Below are 21,344 nucleotides of genomic sequence, written 5' to 3' on the forward strand. Positions count from 1 at the left end.
AAAGCATTGCTTCCTTAATGAAGATACGTTGCCAAGTATCTTTTTTGATTTACATTGTGATGAAAGCTCCTTCTCTTATTGTTTATGTTGGGCAGCATATCTTCAGGTTAGCAACCATCATGAGGGCCAAGGTTTCTTGTTGATAACATAACATAATGAAGCTCTTCGGCTCAGAAGAATAGAATAATTACTTATTGGGGGTCAAGCCGTTCACGCAGTTGATGCTTGAAAGCAATCATTCGAATAAGATAAAGGTGAGGCAGGGCTTATACACAGAGCAAGAGAGCAGCCATCTTGTGGGGCCTGATATCAAATTGTCTTTTATACAAAACAAAGTTCTAGCATGCACTATTAAACAAGTTCAACTATACTGACCATAATCAATTGTACCAGTGATCAATAAACAAGTAAAAGTCAACTATTCATGTATTTGACATGTCACAAGCTGCAATTATGGTATCAGGGAATATTCTAAAATCTATGTCTGATAATTATTCTCCCAAATGAACACCATCCAAAGAATAAGATGCTCTTTTCATTCCTATCTCCTCTTTGCAATTCTAAATCACATAACTAATTCAAAAGATTGACAAAGGCCTGCAAGAAAGAGAGTAAAGTTAATGTTTCACCAGGAAGTTTCTGGGAAAAACTGATCTAAATCATACCTTTTTCTCAGTGCCACTACTTAATTTCTATTTTTCATTTGGATTATCCTTGCAGTCGAGCAAGAGCTATTATGAAAATTATTTCTAATGTAGAAGAGCAATAGTCCTTCATAGAAAAAACATAATATGGTAATCCACAGAATAGTAATATGCACTGACATAATTAAATATCCAAAATGCATTCTAAATCATGTTGTAGTGATTTTTATTCTAACAGTTAAATTTCAATTCCAAATGACCTGAAATTCCTCTTAAATGCAGAGCAGTGGTTCTCAGTCAAGATGATTTTACCCCTTCAGGAGACAAATGTCTGGAGATATTTTTAGTTGTCATGGCATGGCAGGGGGCGGGGGAACTGTTACTGGCATCAAATGGGTAGAGGTCAGGTATGCTGCTAAATATCCTATAATGCATCCATACACAAATAATTATTTGGCCCTAAATGCCATTAGTGCCAAGGTTCAAATATCCTAATCCAGATATTTGAACCTATACCACAAAGTTCACTAGTAACATTCCCTTTTGGAAATGTTATCTTTTTCACTGTTTGTTTTCTCCACTTGCATAAGTGGATACAACAAATTTAACTATAAAACTGAATTTATTTTAAAGTAAGACATCATAGTGACACACAATTGAAGGTTACATTAAAAATTACTGTAATATAAAATGAAATGTTCTATATTTTAGAAAAAGGTAACCATGAAGGATAACTTGTAGGTTTTTTCCTTAAGATCTTTATACTTTTTTAATGAATTTGTCTCAATTTAAAGAAACTGTATTATAAAATAAATGGCAATTATAAGCTTTTTATTATATGTCTTCAAAATAATACAATGTACTTTAAAGAGTCATAAGTATTCATATATTTTAAAATAGTCATTTTCTAAGATCTTCATGAAAATATTAAACAGTTAAGAGACTATCTGAAAATATGACTGAATTCAAAACTAAAGGGAATTTTGAGGTAAGTTTGTCAATAGCAAAGCCAATAAGAGGACCACAGGCTAGGGGAGAAATATTTTACTGAATATGACACTGATTTTTCTACAGACAGTCACTGGGGAATGAATATTATCCTCAAGATTCTTCTTTAGATTTTTTTCCATTTTTACCCAACCAAATTCTTTCAATGGAGATTTATTCACTAACATAGCTTTAATTTCTGGCTGTATGCTGATTTCACTAAAATATATAGCCCTCCTTGTTTCTCTTCTCAAAATTTTAGACGTAAAAATTCAACTGGCTGGATGACAAATCTAAATACAGGAATAACTCCAAAAGGGCCAAGACTTTCCCAAGAATAAATTTTTGGTCACTCAATCTTGTAAAGAACCCTGGAAAGCTGATGTTCTGGTTGAGAGTAAAGTAATATTAAATAGATAATGAAAGAAAAAAGTTAAAAACAACGAGTTGCAAAAAATGAAGACTGATGTAAAGTCCTATGTTTTCCACCTTTTTGTTTTTCCCCTTTCCATTTCCTCTATTTTATAGTATATTAAGTGGTGTTGGTGGTTATTTTTATAGTTTATTCCATAGAGTACATTTTATCAAGTTGGGATTTTGACTGAACCAGCAAGGAATGAATATGTTCAACATGGATTTCATGTCTGAAGTGATTTTTGGTTTTTCCGTTTAGGGTGATTGTCATATATTTGTGTTTGTGCACAAAGGAATAGTTGCATTCTGTAATATAGGAACATTTGGTGATGTTGGGAGTTTTAGATGGTTAAGTATGGGAAGGTGTGTGTGTGTGCGTATGTGGATGAGGAATATCATAGAGGTTGACGGAGGTGGATATGAAGAATTGACACAGATAAGATTTGAAAGTCAGGTATGGCAGATGACACACTTCGACTGTTTTTGTATTCCTGGTGGCAAACAAAATCAAAGGAGTTTAGATTTTTTTTTATTGTTTTCTGTGACACTGTTCACAAATGTTTTAGTAACTAGAGTCATCTGTCGCTAAGGAAGCATGGTTCCAGAGCCCATAGTTGTACTGATAATGTTACAATTGAGGAGTCAGAGATCTCAGATTACAAAAAAAGCTCCTTTGATTACCTGATTTTATGAGTTGGTATAATAATTTTATATGTCAACCTGACTGTGCACAAGGTGCCCAGATATTTGCATAAATTTTATTCTGAATGTGTCTGTTTGGGTATTCATGGATAAGACTTATATTTGAATTGGTAGGCTGAGTAAAGCAGATTGCCCTTCCTAAAGCCAGTGGGCTTCGACAAATCAGTTAAAGGCCTGAATAAGACAAAAAGCTGACCCTCTGAGGGAGTAAGAATTTCTTCTGCCTGCCTGATTTTGAGCTGTGATATTGGCTTTTCCCTGCCTTTGCACTTGAACTGAAACCCTGTCTTTTCCTAGGTGTTGAGTCTGCTGGTCTTCAAGCTGGAACTACACCACTGCCTCTCCTGGAGCTCCAGCTTGCTGACTAACCCTGAAGATCTTGGGATTTGGCAATCTCCAAAATTGAATAAGTTATGCAGGTTTATACTTTATTATAAACCTCTTGTGTATATACATCCTATTGGTTCTGTTTCTCTGGAGAACTTTGACTAATACACGTAGATTTAGATATTATTATTTAAGGGCAAACATTAATTTTTTATCATCAATTTCAATATCTTTTAGGCAGTTTAGTAATCTGCCATTAATCCCTTCATGCCTAAACTAGATAGAATAGATTTTCTTCTGTGAATCTAAATTTCAAATGATATAACAAGCATGTCTAAAATTGTTTTCTTTCTAACTTTATGCTTGATTAAATGTGTGGTTAAATGATTGTATACTTTTTGGAAATAATTTTTCCTCAGAATTTTGAAGATTTTCCCCATTGTTTTCTATGTTTCTGGATTGGTCTGTTGTAAGAATTAATAGACAACAGTCCAATGTCAATTAATTTATAAGTAATTTCTGATATACCTTCATTCATTCTCTGGAAATAATTAGGAATTTTTGGTTCTTTTTTTCCTATTATTTTGTAAAGCAAACATGTGCTGCTGTTGTTCCTTTATTGTCCAATTTGAACAATGGAAAGACCTATTCAGTCCACAAATTTGGGTTCTTTGGGTTCTTTAGTTCTGGTCATTGTGTTCAGTTACTTCACTGAAAAAATTACTTCCCTGAGTTTCCTGTTTTCTCTATTGTATGCTTCTAGAATTCCTAATAATTGCATGCTGTATCTTTTGATTTATGCAAAACACATTGTGTGTGTTGCTCTAAGCAGTTATTACATCTTAAGATTTTTTAAAGTGAGAAAAAAGACTTTTACATTTATCTATATATTTCTAACTTTGAGACCTTCTCATTTTTCTATATTAGATGTAAGTTTTCAGCTGTGCAAACTCTGAAGAACAACATTTTTTACAGCACAGTACTATAGATAGAAAATCTTTCAGTTTGTGTTAATTTGAAAATATCTTTATATTGGCCTGGAAAGCATCTTAAATTGACTTCCATTTTTGAAGGATATTTTCATTCAATATAGAATTCTAGATTGATCAGTTTTTGTTTGTTTATTTGTTTCTCTTTTAGTATGGTAAAAACATTATCCCATTGTCTTCTGAGTGGCATCTTTTCTGATGCGAAATTAGTAATAGCTCTTATCTTTGTTCTCCTGTATATAATGTCCCAATTTTCTGAGTGATTTTAATGCTTTTACTTTCTCTGGTTTCATTAATTTAATTGTAGTTTGCTTATGTTGTATTCTTTGTTTTTATTTTGCTTTGGGTTGATTGACCTTCTTAAATCTATGGGTTTATCATTTTCCATCAAATTTGGAGAACTTTAAGCTGTTATTCTGCAAAAAAAAAAAAATTGTTTTTTCTTCCTTCTAGATTGCTATTACCATATGGTCCCATAGTATACTGATGTTCTGAAATTTTTTTTTTCATATTTTTTTCTCTCTGTTCTTTGTTTTGGATAGTTTCTATTTCTATGTTACTAAATTCACTATTTTTCTCTTCTGCAGTACATAGTTGACTGTTAAGCAAATCCAATGACATTTTTTATTTCATATATTTTGCTTTTTATTTAAAAGTTTCATGTTTCACTATTTAAATCACCAAATTCTCTATTTGAAACTCTCTATCTTCTAATTCCATTATCTTAGTCATGTTAATATTATGTTGCTGAATATCTGAATAATATTATTTTCCCTTAAGTGTACTAAAAATTGCTTTGGAAAACATTTAATATTATTGAAGATCAGCTTGGTTGTTTCATTGCTTCAGTTATACAGTAAGCTTTACTCTAGAAGCTGTAAACTGCTAAGAACTCTGCTATCCACTGAATGTCCCAAGTGTTCAATGTGAGTTCTCTCATTTGATGGGCTAGAACTTGAACATCTCTTGGTCTTGAGTGTGCTCGTGTAACTGTGGATGTAACAGTTCCATGGTTGTTCTTTGCCCAGTCTTATTGAATTTCACAAGTTTCAGGCACTAATTTTTATTCAGGGAAAGAATTAAAAGGAATTGTGCCAATTTCTACTGTGTTATCTCTGTGTTGTTCACTCCAATGATAACACTGTATACCACAAATTCAGTTAACTACTTGCCCCCCACCCAAATTCCAATATCTCTCTCTTCACATGGTCCATTTTCTGTAGTAGTAGTTGTAAATATTTATTTTTTCTCAATTGAAGTTATTTGCCTTTTGAGATTGTGTAATTTTTCCCTGTAAAGATGCTTACACTTGTAATTTTTGGTTGAATTCATTACCTTTGTTACTACCTCTAATTTCTGAATTTTAAAAAATCTTTTTCCTTTCCAAAATAACTAAAAATTGTTATGTTTATTCTAATATATTTTGATTTATTGCTTTAAAATATATCTATGACTTTGATTCTTCGGAATTTTTCATAATACTCTTTGTGAGACATAAGTCAAACAATTTCCAAGATTACTAATTGCCTGGTCTAACACCATTTTTTAAAAAGCTTATTATTTCTTCCTAAATGTGAGAAACCTCTTTTTTCTCCTACTTACATGCCATTTAACACCTACACTTGTGTGATCAGTCTTTCTCTTTCCAGACGATAAGTTCCTAATTAAATACTAATTTATTCTATATAATTAATTCTACATATTTATCCAAAACAATGCATAGTATATAGAAATCTCTCAATAATTATTTACTAAACAAATAAATGCTTTTATACTTATTTATATAAACAGAAAAGCAATCTATTATGGATCTAAGTACAATTCATCAATTCTAAGACATGATAGGAACATAGAGCATCTTTTTCTTCCCAATTTTATTGAGATATAATTGACATACAGTGCTGTATGAGTATAAGGTGTACAACATAAGATTTGACTTGCATACATCATGAGATGTTTATGACAGTAACATTAGTGAACATTCGTCATCCCATATAGATACAAAATTAAAAGAAAAAAAATTTCCTTTTGATGAGAACTCTTAGGATTTACTCTCTTAACATTCATTAATAACATACGACAGTGTTCACTATATTAATGTTATTGTACATTACACCACTAGTACTTTATCTTATAACTAGAAGTTTGTACTTTTTGACTGCCATCATCTGATTCCTCCTCCTTCACCCCCATCTCTGGTAACCACAAATCCAATGTCTTTTTCTATGAGTTTGTTTGTTTTTTGTTTAAAGGAACACATAGCAATATAACCTCTCATAAAAGAAAAATGTTAAGCAAATTACCCATATTTTCTTTTTTTTATTCTTATTGATATTTTTTATTTAGACTTAAGTTTTTATACATATATTTTATCATTTGTTTTCAAACATAAAATGGAAAATATAAACAAAATAAATTGCTTAAGGCAGAGGTTAGCATTTTCTGTAAAGAGCCAAATAGTAAATATTTTAGACTTTGCAGCCAAAGGTTCTCAGTACAACAGCTCAAAGCTGCCATTGTAGCAAGAAGTAGCCATAGGCTAAATGTAAACTAACAGACAGTGCTGTGTTCTACTAAATATTTTTTTTCATGAAAAGTATAAATAGCTGGAATTGGATTGCTGGCCATACTTCACAAAGTCTTGGGGGGGGGGAAAAAAACCCTCTCAAACTAGATACATTCATTTTCCAAATCTTCAGAATTATTTTTGACTCAGGGTCATTAACATTTGTGTTTTCTATACAATATCATCTTCTGGTCCATCAAAATGCTTTTGATGCAGCATTGTTCAAAAAAATGTTCCATATGTTCTTAAGCAACATGTTCAACAGAAATGTAATGTGAGCCACATATGTAATTTTGTTTTCTTATAATGCACTTAAAATATAAAACATTCAATTCAATTCAATAATATTGTATTTTATTTACCACAATATAACCAAAATTTTCTCATTTTATCATGTAATAAATATAAAAGTTATAAATGATATATTTTATGTTCTTTTTACATACTAATTTTTGAAATTTGGTGAATATTTTACACTTATATCATATCTTAATTTGTGCTAATTACATGGAAAATGCTCCATATCCACAAGCAGATAGTGATTACAGTCCCCTAGAGCATGTGTCTAAAGGATATTCTTTGAAGCCTCTAATACAAATTCTGCAAATTTTGAACACTTTATTTTTCCCCAAAGTGTCCAATGGGAGGTTTTTAAGAAACAATCTGGACTTCTTTTTGTTCCTCAAATGGTTCTTAAATGCTTCAGTGACTAAATTCTTGAGGCGTGCAATTGCCTGGTCATGCCATCAGGAATTAAAATTATGATACAACAGCCATCTGGCTAACAGCTATTTTAACATGTCATATGGAGATCTAAAATGTGAAAAATTCTACTTCTTAAATTGATAAAATACTGTTGTTATTCCCCACCCAAAAATATAAGACTGGTAGTAAGTAATTTTAGAGACTGGCTTTTAATCTCTCCTTTCTTTTCTCTCAATATATGAAGTGCATGCATACATAGTGTGTGTGTTTGTGTGTGTGTGCCTCCGTGCACACATGTGCATGCATGGCTAATAAAGAAGGAGAGAGAAAGAAAAATCTATTTTCTCTTTGGTATAGGTTAACCAGGAGATAACATTTTGGAAAAATTCTAGTTTGCTCTTTCAAAAGGGACGATTGTGATGAAATTGTCTCTTTTAATCACCATATTATTACCAGTCATTTTCCTGTCCTTAGATCTCACTTCCCCAAGCTAAAAGTACTGTATTTTCAATGTAAGGATCATTTCCTAACACATGGTGACTATTTGATAAGTTAACTGCATGAAACACAACACCATTCATAGAAGGTCCTCACACAAAACTAAAATTAAAGGCTCTAATTCAGTATTAACAGGGGTTCCTAGAATGACAGGATGTTATATCAGCTAGAGCAAATAACTCTTTTGCTAAACAGGAACTCCAAGTGTTTTTTAATCAAATTGTGAGTTTATGCTCGAACTGAGAGTCATATATTTAAAAGCTAATAGATGTTAGGAACTTCTTCAACAGTGCAGGCTTGAATGAGCATTGAGATTTGAGCTCTTGAGTTTTTGTTTGTTGCCATGTTTATTATAAGGGCTAAGGGAGTAGGAGAAATGTTAATGTAAAATATCTTTGTTCTTTCTGTTCAAGCAGAACAATGGACTTATTTTTTTTTTCTGCTTTACATTTGGACTCTTTTCCTTGACATCTGAGGCTTTATTTTTGCTCGTGATTCAGCAAAATCCATGTAGCATACAGTTAAGCATCAACAGCAAATTGCTTGATATACATATATACATTATTTATTTTTCTTTCAGATTTTAGGACCTATATTCTAGTGCACAAAAGTGTACTTTCTGTAGTCACTTATATAAGAATGTGATTAACTGGGTGATCTATTTGTCTTTTGGGTGAACCAATTCCTTTGTCTTTGATTAGAAGCCATTATAAATGAAGGCAAAAAAAGTATCCTATGAAAATTATTATAAAATAATGATCAAATTGTTCAAAAAGAAGCCTGAGTACCTTCTACCCACCGAAGAGTTTGTACCAAGGTCAACTTTCCAGGAAAGTTATGGCGGCTGTCATGCCAGAAGAGGAGAATAAATCTTACCCTTGGACCCAATGTCTCTTAGTATTTGGAAGCTAACATTTTAATTAATTTATTTATTTATTTTTGCTGTGTTGGGTCTTCGTTTCTGTGCAAGGGCTATCTCTAGTTGTGGCAAGCGGGGGCCACTCTTCATCGCGGTGCGTGGGCCTCTCACTATCGCGGCCTCTCTTGTTGTGGAGCACAGGCTCCAGACGCACAGGCTCATTAGTTGTGGCTCACAGGCCTAGTTGCTCCGCGTCATGTGGGATCCTCCCAGACCAGGGCTGGAACCCGTGTCCCCTGCATTAGCAGGCAGATTCTCAACCACTGCACCACCAGGGAAGCCATGGAAGCTGACATTTTTAGACAACTCTTATCAATAGCTTTCATCCATATCCAGACTTCCTGATGCCAGAGTGTGAGATTTCTTCCACTGTAAGTTGACTTCTATGCCTACCTTATGAGACAGGACACCAATGAGAGAGTGTGAAAGATTCCTCTACTTGAACACAAAACTACCCACTAAATGTACCCATCAAATGTCCCTGGGCCTGGCGTGCCCATAGAATAATGAGAGAATGAGGGACTCATCATATCTCTTTATATATCATCATATTTCTTGTCTAGCTGATCTATGACTTGTAATTTTATCTATTACACATTAAAATCTCTCCCTAACTTAAGTTGTGAAAATTGTGGAATTCTCCCTGAGCCACAGTGCACAACAGGTGGCAGCTTACAAGAGAGCTATGTTGCAGCATTGGCAATCCCACCAAAGAGATGCATGATACCTTTCCAGACCAAAATACATTTGAAGGAAACAAGAATATTCAATATTTTGAATGTGAAAGCATTAAGGATATAGATACGTTTGTTTGGCATTTCTAATTCTTCAGGTGCTTTTTAAAAAATTGAGCATATGTTTCATGTGCCAATCAATCAATTAAATTGTTTGCTGTTTTAATTTGAGCTTGATGTTATTCTGTTTATATACATTGGAAGTTGTGAATTATAAAAATTATGGAACATTTTGTGCTTAATCCTTATGACATCTGTCTACTTCCTATGCTTATATAGAAGAGTATAAAAGAGGGAAGCCATTTTTTAAAACCCTTTAAGGTAAGTTCAAATTATGTATGTCAGGAATTAAGATATACATAAGGTGTATGTATTTTTATACATATATAACATCTGATGCTTTTTGAGGTTAAATAAATGTCTTAAAATTCAGTACTGATGTTCTTCTTAGAAGTATACAATAGGTTGTGCCCTAGGCTGTACTTTTATCTTATGAAGAAATAACAGTCATGATAATATTCAAGTCTTTAGGAAATTAATAATAGCAATAAAATCTTATCTTCTTCTCTTTTAAATATTTTGTAATTGAGAATTATCACCACCACCTCTGCTAACAATAATAACAACAAATATTAATGAATCCTTGGGTTGTCAATGACCATTGCATAACTGATTTAAATTCAACAATTGTGTAAGAGAATATGTCTGGCCCTCACCCAGGAGATCACAAAAAAGCAGCATCTGGTTGGAAAACACCATTTTTTGCCAACTGGTTAGAGAAAGTTTGCAAGCCTAATTTTCTGTTCCTTTATATTGCTTGATCAAACACAGATTCCAAATCAAGGCTTTGCCATTAATTTCAAAGGCTTTAATGAGAAAATGCTAGTTAGTTTGACAATCTAGCTTCTTATTCTTTGCATTTGATTAATCAGCACATGCAGCCACAGGAAGATTTTTAGGATATGCAGATATTGGAAAAAAAATTATGAAAACCAAAATAAGACAAGATTGCAGTAGAGGTGTTTAGTAATAATTTTGGTCTTGCAGTAATAGTTATTATTACATTTGTTGATCAAAATGTTTGTGTTTGGGTTCACCTCCTTGCTTGAACATAATTTCAGAGATGAAAATAAATTCTATTAAATCTGGATTTGTATAACTGACAAAACAGTTTTTTAAAGCACTGTCTATCAAATCCCCAAGAAAAGCTACAACCAGTGTTTTTCTATCTTACCTTGGATCAGTTAAGCTGAATATCAACTCACTTATAATGTGGTCTTCTGGGATTGTAAAATTAAATCGTAGAAGCAAGTTGATGTTACTCAAGGTTCACCCTAGTTCTTTACTTGTTTTATTATTTTTAATTATTTTTCAAATTATTTTCCTATTTAGGTTGTTACATAATATTGAGCAGAGTTCCCTGTGCTATACAGTAGGTCCTTGCTGGTTATCTATTTTAAATATAGCAGTGTGTACATGTCAATCCCAAACTCCCTAACTATCCCTCCTCCCCGATCCTTCCCCCCGGTAACCATAAGTTGGTTCTCTAAGTCTGTGAGTCTGTTTCTCTTTTGCAAATACATTCATTTGTATCATCGACTTGTTTTAATATCTGCTTATTTTCACAAGTTTTGGCCCATGGTTCCATACTTTTATCTGAATCCATAACTTTGGTCCCACCAGGAGTATTTATTTTACCTGACATTTTGGCCTCAAATTTTTGCACAGTCAGTGTATCTTCAGTTGCCTTAGGCAAGAAGTCTTCACTTAGGGTCTTGCCTAAACCTTATCCTAATAGAACCCTAATGCTGCTTGGCTTCTGCTTAATCACAAAAGCTCTAGTCCCACCCGAAGCCTCTGTTAAGCATAAGGAGAAGAAATTGCTGTCTTATTTTTAAGGTTACCAAGATGAATTGATGTAAAATACAAGATGAATAATAAATATTTCCTGCATTCATAAATAATTAGTTTCAACACTAGGCAGAGTGAGGAAATGTTTATTACTCTTTGTGTCAGTGTGACTACAAGCATTTTGTGAACAGGCCACCCATAATTATAATGAAAAATATGTCTTCATGTAATTCTGTTTATTGGAAAACCTTATTTTCTATCCAATTTTTCCATACCAGTGACCTATTAGACAAGGGAACTTCTGCCATGCCAGGGAACTTTCTTCCTCTGGATTCCTGTTTGTCACTTTTTCATGACATGAAAAGTCATGTTATAAATCATGATAATTCACCTGAAAAATGAAGACCTTTAAGATTTTAGTACACTTTATTACCAAAATGGCTCTGTATTTTATGAGTGTTCAGTATCTTAAATTTAAATTTATGATATTATTATGCTATAATAAACTATAGGAAAAACTATATTCCTCAAGCTCGTTATTTTGATCTTTATATTGTTCACTTAAGCTGGCCATGAAGTTGGGCACAAGACTCTTCAATTGTGAAGAAAGAGTCCTTAAGTTTAGCTTGTACAGTTTTTGATTTGTGTCTTCACTTTCTTTTTTCTCTGGCATGTCTACCTGGGGAATTTCTAAGTATGAAATTATGACCTTATTTGTTGTCATGACTTCCTAATTCTAACCTTTCACGATGGCTACTGAATTATACAGGGGACAAAACCACAGAAATGATCTGAAAGGATCTAGAATAAATTTATTTTATACAACTTTTACTAGGCCTTTGAAAGCACTGTAGCTTTTAAATTAATATTTAGTTAGTTCCTTAAAACAATCCTTAGAATAAGTGGGACAAAACATCCAAATTTCCTCAACTCCACTACTTTGATTCTCCACAGATTCTTTAACTGCAAAGCTTATGGAGAAGATAGAGAATATCTAAAAGTTATACAAGTTCTAACTTCTTTATTTTATTTTATTTATGATCTCTTCTTTCCAGCCTTTATCAGAAAACATTTTGTAAATGATTCTTCATTCACTGTTTACACCTGTCGATCATCTATCTGAGACACAAAGTATCATACCCAAGCCTTGGCTTTTGTGATCTTTTAAAACTTTTCCTGTTTGAAGTCCATGAATCTAATTTTTGTTTGCTTGTTTATTTTTCCAAATCATTTCTTACATTATAAGCATGAGTTTCAGAAACATTAGCTTAAAATCTTCTATGCCAACAACCTCTGTATGGCAATATTGCAGATCTGATATTCTAATATGCACCTGTTACAGAACACATAACAATGTCGAAACAAATATTGTAACAATTCCTTTAATGTGTGGATGACCCTGACAAGAAGATAAGTCTTCTAAAACCAGGAGATTTATAAGAGAATAAGACTAGAAAGGTCAGCAGATATCAGGGTTATTAATGCTTCACCAGTACCCTAGAATTTCAGTTTTAATGGCTTCATGAACCTAAGGCTTATTAAATAAATAGTTGTGAGCCGAAGATCAGATGTTTAACACACTCAGAGAAAGGAGAAACAAATAAACAAAAATAACAATAAATCCACCACAGGAAAATATCAATATCAGATATCAATCTGAATATTTAGGAGAAAACAAATTTTTTTTCTAAGAATTTGAATAATGGCAGTATCACACATTAGTGTGAGGCTGGAATGCACTCTATTTTTATGTTCTGAGAAAACAAAACAAAACAGAAGTCTATAATTTAAAGTAAATTAGACCTGTATAAACAGAAATTCACTGGTAAATTAAAATGGTAACCCAATAAACTTACTTTCAAATATATAAAGAAAATAATACAATTTCAGAAAAATTAAAACTGAAAGAAAATTTAAACCTAGAAACTCATTTATATAACTTCTGAAGCATATAGTTCAATAAGGAAAGTCAGAAAGTCTTTTCAAAAGGAAAGACTGAGAAGTAAGGCAAAGGGCTGTACACAATGGTAAACATGTGACTAAATCAACACAAATATTGACCATATAATATAATAAGTATAATATAATGAATTATATTACTATATTACTATTATTATATTACTGTATCACTTATTTGTTTCTGCCTAAGTAATCACTGAAAAATTTACCAAGCTAAAACAACAATAATGATTTACTATCTCACAATTTTTGTGAGTCAGGAATTCAGGGGTGGTTCATTTGGGCATCTATGGCTCAGAGTTTCTTATAACGTTGCAGTCTGATTGGCTGGGGCTACAGTCTTACAAAATATTTATTCCCAACTTGTTTTTTCACACTGTTAACAAGTCTGTTTCTTTCCAGTGGGTCACTCCCCTGTGCTGCTTGAGAATTGTCATGCATGTCAGCTGGCTACTCCCATGATAAGAAATCCAGAGACCAAAGCAGAGTCTGCAATGTCTTTTATATCCTAGGCTTGGAAGTCACACACAATCACATCCATAGTTTCCTATTGGTCACAGAACTATAAACAAAATCCTTAAAATTGGTGAAAAATTAGTTTTTATGAAGACTCAGGATTATGGAGATGTCCGTCTTTCCCTGTTTACTCAAAATTGCACTGGGGTCTTATATATTTTTGGAATGGCTGATTTGAAATACATCAATTTCCTTTAAAAGAGTAAAGAATATCAGAGATATCCCTGGAGAAATAGAATATGTGAGGAAAATTGTCCGAACTCATATCAATTGCACTAATGGAAACTCTGTGGGATTGATAAATTTTTCAATGAGACTGATAGAGAACTGGTAAACAGACCCACTCATATGGAAAACTTGATCCATAACAGAATTGACATTGCAGAGTAGTGAGGAGATGATTTGTCAAATTGTGGTTATTCATATGAAAGAATAAGAAATTGAATCCCTTGCTTCAGACAAAAAATCAATTCTGGGAAGAACAAAGATTTATATGTGAAAGACAAAACTTTAGAGGTTAAAATTATAATATGGGAAAATATTTTTATTAATTTTGCATAGAGAAGTTCTTAAGCAAATGACAAAAAGTAAGAAGTATTAAAAAGAGATAAAGTTAGATAGATAGGCATTTACAACATTGAAAGTAATAATACTTACTCTTCAGAGGTGACCATGAGGAGAGGAAAAGTACAAAACAAACTGGAAATATGCCACTCATGTGACTGACAAATTATTAGTTCCAGAATGTACTAAAAACCCTGCAAATTAATAAGAAAATGGCAAGTTAATTGTAAAATGAGCAAAATAAATTATTGCATAACAGAGTAAAAAAATAGAAAAATGCCAAGAAACTCATGAGAAATTCTCAGCATTGCTAATAAAGTGGAAATGCTAATATAAACTACAGTAAAATACAGTTTAACATGGATACTTTACTCGTAGAACATAATATTAGTACAACTTTAGAAAGTTAATTAATTGTATTTGGCTAAGTTGAAAATATTCATGCTCCACTCACTTGGCAACACAGTTCAAGAGTTAAACTTTCTATGTAAGAGTTTAGTTCATGTGCACTCCAGACAAGATGTATATATAGTGAATTTAGAAGAAGGAAAAAAAATTTACATGTTACAGTATGATTCTGCCTGGAAAAATTTTATTGAGTGAAAAAATTATAGCTTAAAGGAAGTATATTCACCAGCTGACTAGAATATTTGATTTTCTAGAATCCTACTAGCACTTTGCTTCTTAAAGTGTGGTCCTTAGACCAGCACCTTCAGTACCTGCATGACTTGGGAGTTTGTTAGGAATTCAGACTTTCAGGCCTTATCCTACAGAATCAGGATCTGTATTTTATCAAGATATCCTGGGATTCATATGCACATTTTGCACAGTGTGAAAAACCCTGCTGTCCCTGTGGAGATGGGTGAATCATCCACCACAATTTCTTAAATCTATCTAATGAGATAAACCTCTTCTCCCTTTTAAAATTCCAAGCTCCTAGAAATAACTTTACATGAAATAATTTGGCTTCCTATGGAGAAAATCCTGTAAAGACACACCAGTCTAGACAGTTTGGAAGTTGTTTTTTGCTATTAATTAATAATCCTTATATTTTATGAGTTTGCTTGTTATGAATCTGTTTCATAAATCTCATGTGCCTCTCTTTCTTTGGGCGATGTAAAAATTCAGTTACTGAATGTAATAAATTTGAGAAAAATCCCTAGGCTATTGTTTCTCTAACATCATCATCTAACTCAAATGAGGTACTAGTTCAAATGCAGATTCCTAAACCATATATGATATGTAATGAACCTGATTTCTAGCATCTATGTTTCTAACAAGCCACACATAACAATTGTGAAGCATTAGACTATTTCCTTGGTGAGTTCATCAAGAAGCAAGTACTCTACTTTTTTTTTTTTGTAACATGATGTTTAACCTATTTCTCAGCTTTTAATTGTAAACACTCATGTAAATATTGCTAAAGAACTCTAAGGAAATAATGCCCACAACTCCCTGGTCCAAGAATATTTGAGAATTTAAAGTCTTCTACTTATCCTTATATTTCCCATTGTGGAACTTAATCTTCATAAACTTCAGGTGTTGAAAACTAGATTTACACTCATAGCTATGTGTACAAACAATCAATGAATAGATATATTTGTACTAAATAAATTAGACCAATATTTTATATTTATTAAATTACAAGGATAATTATGCCTCATTCCACTTCATTCTTATTTGTATAGACTCATGTAGATAGAATGTTTTTTTATTTTATTTTTATTATCAGCTATTCTACTTCTCTTCTTTAATAAACAGGCTTCTAAATAGGGTAGCTAATGTGCCATGTACTATTAGAATGTCACAGAAAAAGTAAGTTGGTAAGACTTTAGACTTCAGAGAAAAAAATTCATTTTACTTCAGTCATACAAAGGAGAACAATGACATTGGAGCAATAGTCAAAAATGATCATATAAGCAGATATCTATGGATGATATTTGATATTCTTTTAATATCAAAAATCAGTTGCTGAAAAAAGATTACTGAAAAAATAGTCAAATGTATAAATATTCATCTTTGCAAAGAGATTTGTGTAACTAACATTCTATAATTATTTTATGAAAATTACAATATTTGAGAGGTTCCTAGTAGCATAGGCAAATGAAAATTAATAATATTAGGTTATCAGCTAGGTATATTCAGCTATGTCACTATTAAAAAGATAAGTAATACACCAACCACAATAAAACCTTCCAGACCTGCATCTTACTTAAACGACTGAATCTACATCCTAGACAAACAAAAATAACTGTACGAATCAATGAGAGGTTAGAGAAGCCAAAGTCAATGAAGAAATAACTTGTTTTAGAGCCCAAGATACCAATTATCATTATGGTAAGAACACTTCCCATTTACTGAAAATTATTTGAACCTAGGTTTTCTATTTACTGTCATTGGCATATTGGTAAACTTGTCATGCATATTAGTAAACTTGAAAATCAAAGTCAATTAAAGAAAAAAAAACAGCAGCTTAATTATAAAGCTTTCTATCACTGTGATGCACCTTAATCTCAGATAATCAGACCAGTATTAAAATCCCCCTTTGCTTAACCTCAGTTTTTCTATATTCTAGATGAAAACCTCATTTGTCTATGCTGATGCTTTTAGAATAAATTGTCCTAGAGCTATTACTACCACTGTTACTGCATCAGTATCAAGTAAATAAAAAATGTTATATGAAACCATGTTAAAAAGATTGTAGAAGTAAAAAGTTGAACATTCCTCCATGCAGCTAAACCAATCTGTATTACTTATACTTAAAAACCCATTTTAGGTTTGAGCCACCTAGATGGTTGTTGAATGGAATCTATTTCTTTTCATCCTACAATCTGGAGAAGAGCCCATGTTAATTTCAATGACTAATGTTCAATTATTTATTTTAGCTCTAAATATCTCATTGTTATGTTACTATCTCTGTCTCTTGATCTCATCAGAAACAAAGTTCTTCCTTGAGCCATTCAAAAACAGTTTCCAGGGCTTCTCTGGTGCCGCAGTGGTTGAGAGTCCATCTGCCAATGCAGGGGACACGGGTTCGTGCCCCGGTCCGGGAGGATCTCACATGCCGCAGAGCGGCTGGGCCCGTGAGCCATGGCTGCTGAGCCTGCACATCAGGAGCCTGTGCTCCGCAACGGGAGAGGTCACAACAGTGAGAGGCCCGCATACAGGGAAAAAAAAAAAAAAAAAAAAAAAACAGCCCCCAATTCAGAAGTCTTAAATTAAATGTCCATGGATCTACTTTGCTTTCAGCTTGTGTATCTTATACAATGAGATCAGAGTTTGCCCGAGGTTAAATGTAGAAACAGGAATAAGATATTTTATTAGATACCATTAAAGGCCATACTTGTACAAATTTATAAGCCATGATCTACATCTCTTAATTTGTAAACAATAAACCTCAATACCACTATTCCTGGGCATGTCTAAGTTAAATTTTAAAATTCAATTGGGTAAAGAATGGACTTGGGGACACGGGGAGGGGGAAGTGTAACTGGGATGAAGTGAGAGAGTAGCATTGACATATATACACAACCAAATGTAACGTAGCTAGCTAGTGGGAAACAGCTGCATAGCACAGGGATATCAGCTCCGTGCTTTGTGACCACCTAGAGGGGTGGGTTAGGGAGGGTGAGAGGATGCAAGAAGGAGGGGATATGGGGATATGTGTACACATATAGCTGATTCACTTTGTTATACAGCAGAAACTAACACAACATTGCAAAGCAACTTTACTCCAATAAAGATGTTAAAAAAACCCCAAATCAATTGCCTTCACTTTGAATTCCTCATCAGTAATTTTTTTAGGATAAAAAGTCTTTTGACTCAATGTCTTTCCAAGTAAACAGGAAATAAGAGATGTAGCCCCAAGTTTAAACTACAATAAATAAGAATAGTAAAGAAAAAATGGACTCTAAAATAACAACTTAAAAATGTTACTAAAACCATGGTTATGAAAGAGAATGAATATGGAAACAGGAAGTTTGTGGTATGCCTGGTGTAAAGATGTGAAATTTTGTGTGTAAAACAAATTGTGAAGTCAAAATTATTTAAGAAATTCATTTTTTATACATTTTAAATTAATCTCCTTTAAAAGGATAAATTATACAAGCTATGACTAATAAAAATAAGGATGCATGTTGTATAACAGAAAGTGAGCTCTGTTCCCTTTCTATAGTTCCAGTCCCATCACCAAAGAAAAAGAGAATGATTAGTAGTGTGTCAGTGTGCATGTGTGTGTGTGTGTGTGTGTGTATCACCCCAGAAATTGCCCATGCATGTATAAACATATATACACATCTTTTTTACAGAAATGGAAACTTATTATACATATTCTTCTACATCTTGTTATTTTCACTTACAGTACAGATCCATCAGCAGTACAGCCTACCTCACTTCTCCTATCTCATTACTCCAAAGCTGAGTTATAGTCCTTTGTATGGATGTTTCACAATTAATTTATTTATTCTCATCCTAATGAGTGTTGATGATTTACCTTCTGCTCTGCTAATTGCATCAGTCAGAAAAAATATGAAATAATAATGTAATAGTGGTATCCTGACTTAATGGAAGTCCTTCTAAAATTTCACTACTAAGCAAGCTGATGGCTTTTTATTTATACAAACCTGAACAGTCATCATGATAAAGCAGTTTCCATCTATTCATCTGTTTATTTTTTTGCTAGTAATTTTGGTAGTTGTCATTTTTGTCTTTGTGTTTGTTTTATTTTGTTTCACTTGTGAGTGTGAGTTTTTAGCAATAATGGCTATTGAATTTTATGAAATGTCTTACCTGCAATTATGGACATAATCCTTATTTTCTTCTTTGACTTACCAACATTATGATTTATATTTATAGAATTCCTAATATTCAACTATTGTTACAAATCTAGAATGAATGACATAACTCATGATATTGCTATGCTACAAGACTTCCTTTTCTATTTGTTTAGACTTTGGCAAAATATATATAGTGTATTGAGTTCTAGGGTTTTTTTTTTATATACTAGTTTTGTAATTTTTTAGGCATAGACCTGTCTTGATTTAAAAAATGAATTTTGAACTTTTTCCTTGTTCTCTTTATTGGTGTGTTTCAGGTGGTATTGAAATTGTGTGATTTTGAGTGTTTTTTAGTATTCCTTTATGAAATCAACTAGGTTGGTGAATTTGTCAAGATAGGAGATAAAATGGGGCCTTTCAATAACTTTTTACATTTTTTCTATAATTGGTCCATTTAAAATTATATAACTTCATGGTTCTAGTCCCTATCCTAAAATACATTCTTAAATACTCTTAATAAAAAATATTTTTCCCCTGGGGAAAAACCAAAGCAAAACAAAATAAAAACCTCATCAAATTTCCCAATGCAAACTTCACTAATGATGATCTTCCTAGTGTATTTAGAATAAAATACCTACTACCAAGCACACTTGGTCCTTCATATTCTAGTTCCTGTCCTCACTTCTAGTCACAACTTTCACCAGTCCCACTCAGGCCTTCTAGTCATAAGGAAGTACCTGTAAATTCCAGAGGCATAATGTTGGCCCATGATCTTGTGTATTTACACTTGTCATTTCTTCAGGCCAAATTTAATCTTTCCCTGGCCACTTAGGAGATCCATCTAGTTTCATTTCTTTTCCTTAATATTTTTCTTAGCATTTATCAAAGATTTCTATCAAGCAATTGTCATACTGTTCATAATCATTGATTAGTATTTCTGTCCCTCTCTCTCTCCTATGCTTCTAGGACTAATGACAAGTAATATTTTTCTTTCTATCTTTAGCACTTTGCCTGTCATACAGTACAGTAGTCCTAACTGAGTGTAGAATGAATGAGTTCAGTTGATAAATGTAGAAAAACTTGGTAAACATTAGAGCTAAACTAAGACTTGCTGTAATGTGGAAAACATATTATTTTAAAATTTTCTTCTTTCATTCCACAAGTATATCTTCAACTTTTAGTGTTATTGAGTATTATAATTAACTTATAAAAGAACTTTTTTTTTAAAAGAACTTTAAATAATGACTATGCTCCCCTCATATCAAACCAAGCCAAATCAAGTAAAATAAAACTAAGTCACTAATTTCTCAACTACATGGAAATTCTAATCACTCCATCCATTAACTACCTAGCAATTCCATGCTAACCTAAAAAAGAAGACAGAGACAAGATACTATTATCTCTATTTTATAGGTCATGAAAAATATTCAAATATCTAAAATAGTTAAGATTACTTTGTAAGGCAAAATTAGAAGTTGATATGCTTGGCTTTGAGTTTGAAACATTAAAACTGAAGATTGCTATTCAGCTCATAATTTTCTGATTCCAATATTTCAATTTTTTAACCTAAGATCCTGAGAGGTTGCTTGGATGCATAATGGAACAACGGAACCAAAAATCTCACATTTCAATCTCTGTTTTACTTAAAACTGAGGGAAATGTTAACCAGGAAACTTCTCTCAGAGAGTCAAAGAAAGGAAGCATCTATTTTAACTATCAAAACCCTCCAGGAGAGAAAATAGAATTTGTACTCAAGGAAATAAAGGTGCCACTTTATGGAAAAAGCAGTTTTATTCTTTCCCAGCAATTTGATTTACTCAGTGAAATGATACAGTGAAAATGATTATTCTTTTTAACATATTGACAGTGACCTGTACTCTGAATGGAAGAAATTTTCATTTCTCACCACAATGCAATTTATTTTCTAGGTTAGCCCTAAGTCTCCTTTATCTTCAGTAGTTGAGCTAGATATATTTTGATTTAGTGTAATACAAATTATGTTTTCAATATTATCATACATATATCTTTACACCAGTTGCTACGTTTCTCTCCTTTAATTTCTCATCTGCCTGTAGAAAGAGCAGAAGAAGGGATAAGGAGAGGAAAGAAAAAAAGAAAGAAGGAAAGAGATATATTTACTTAAAAAGTGAAAATAATTCAGACCAGTATCTAAAAAGTCTGGAGAACTCATGTA

Source organism: Lagenorhynchus albirostris, chromosome 9 (genome assembly GCF_949774975.1).
Source record: "Lagenorhynchus albirostris chromosome 9, mLagAlb1.1, whole genome shotgun sequence".
Taxonomy (NCBI): domain Eukaryota; kingdom Metazoa; phylum Chordata; class Mammalia; order Artiodactyla; family Delphinidae; genus Lagenorhynchus; species Lagenorhynchus albirostris.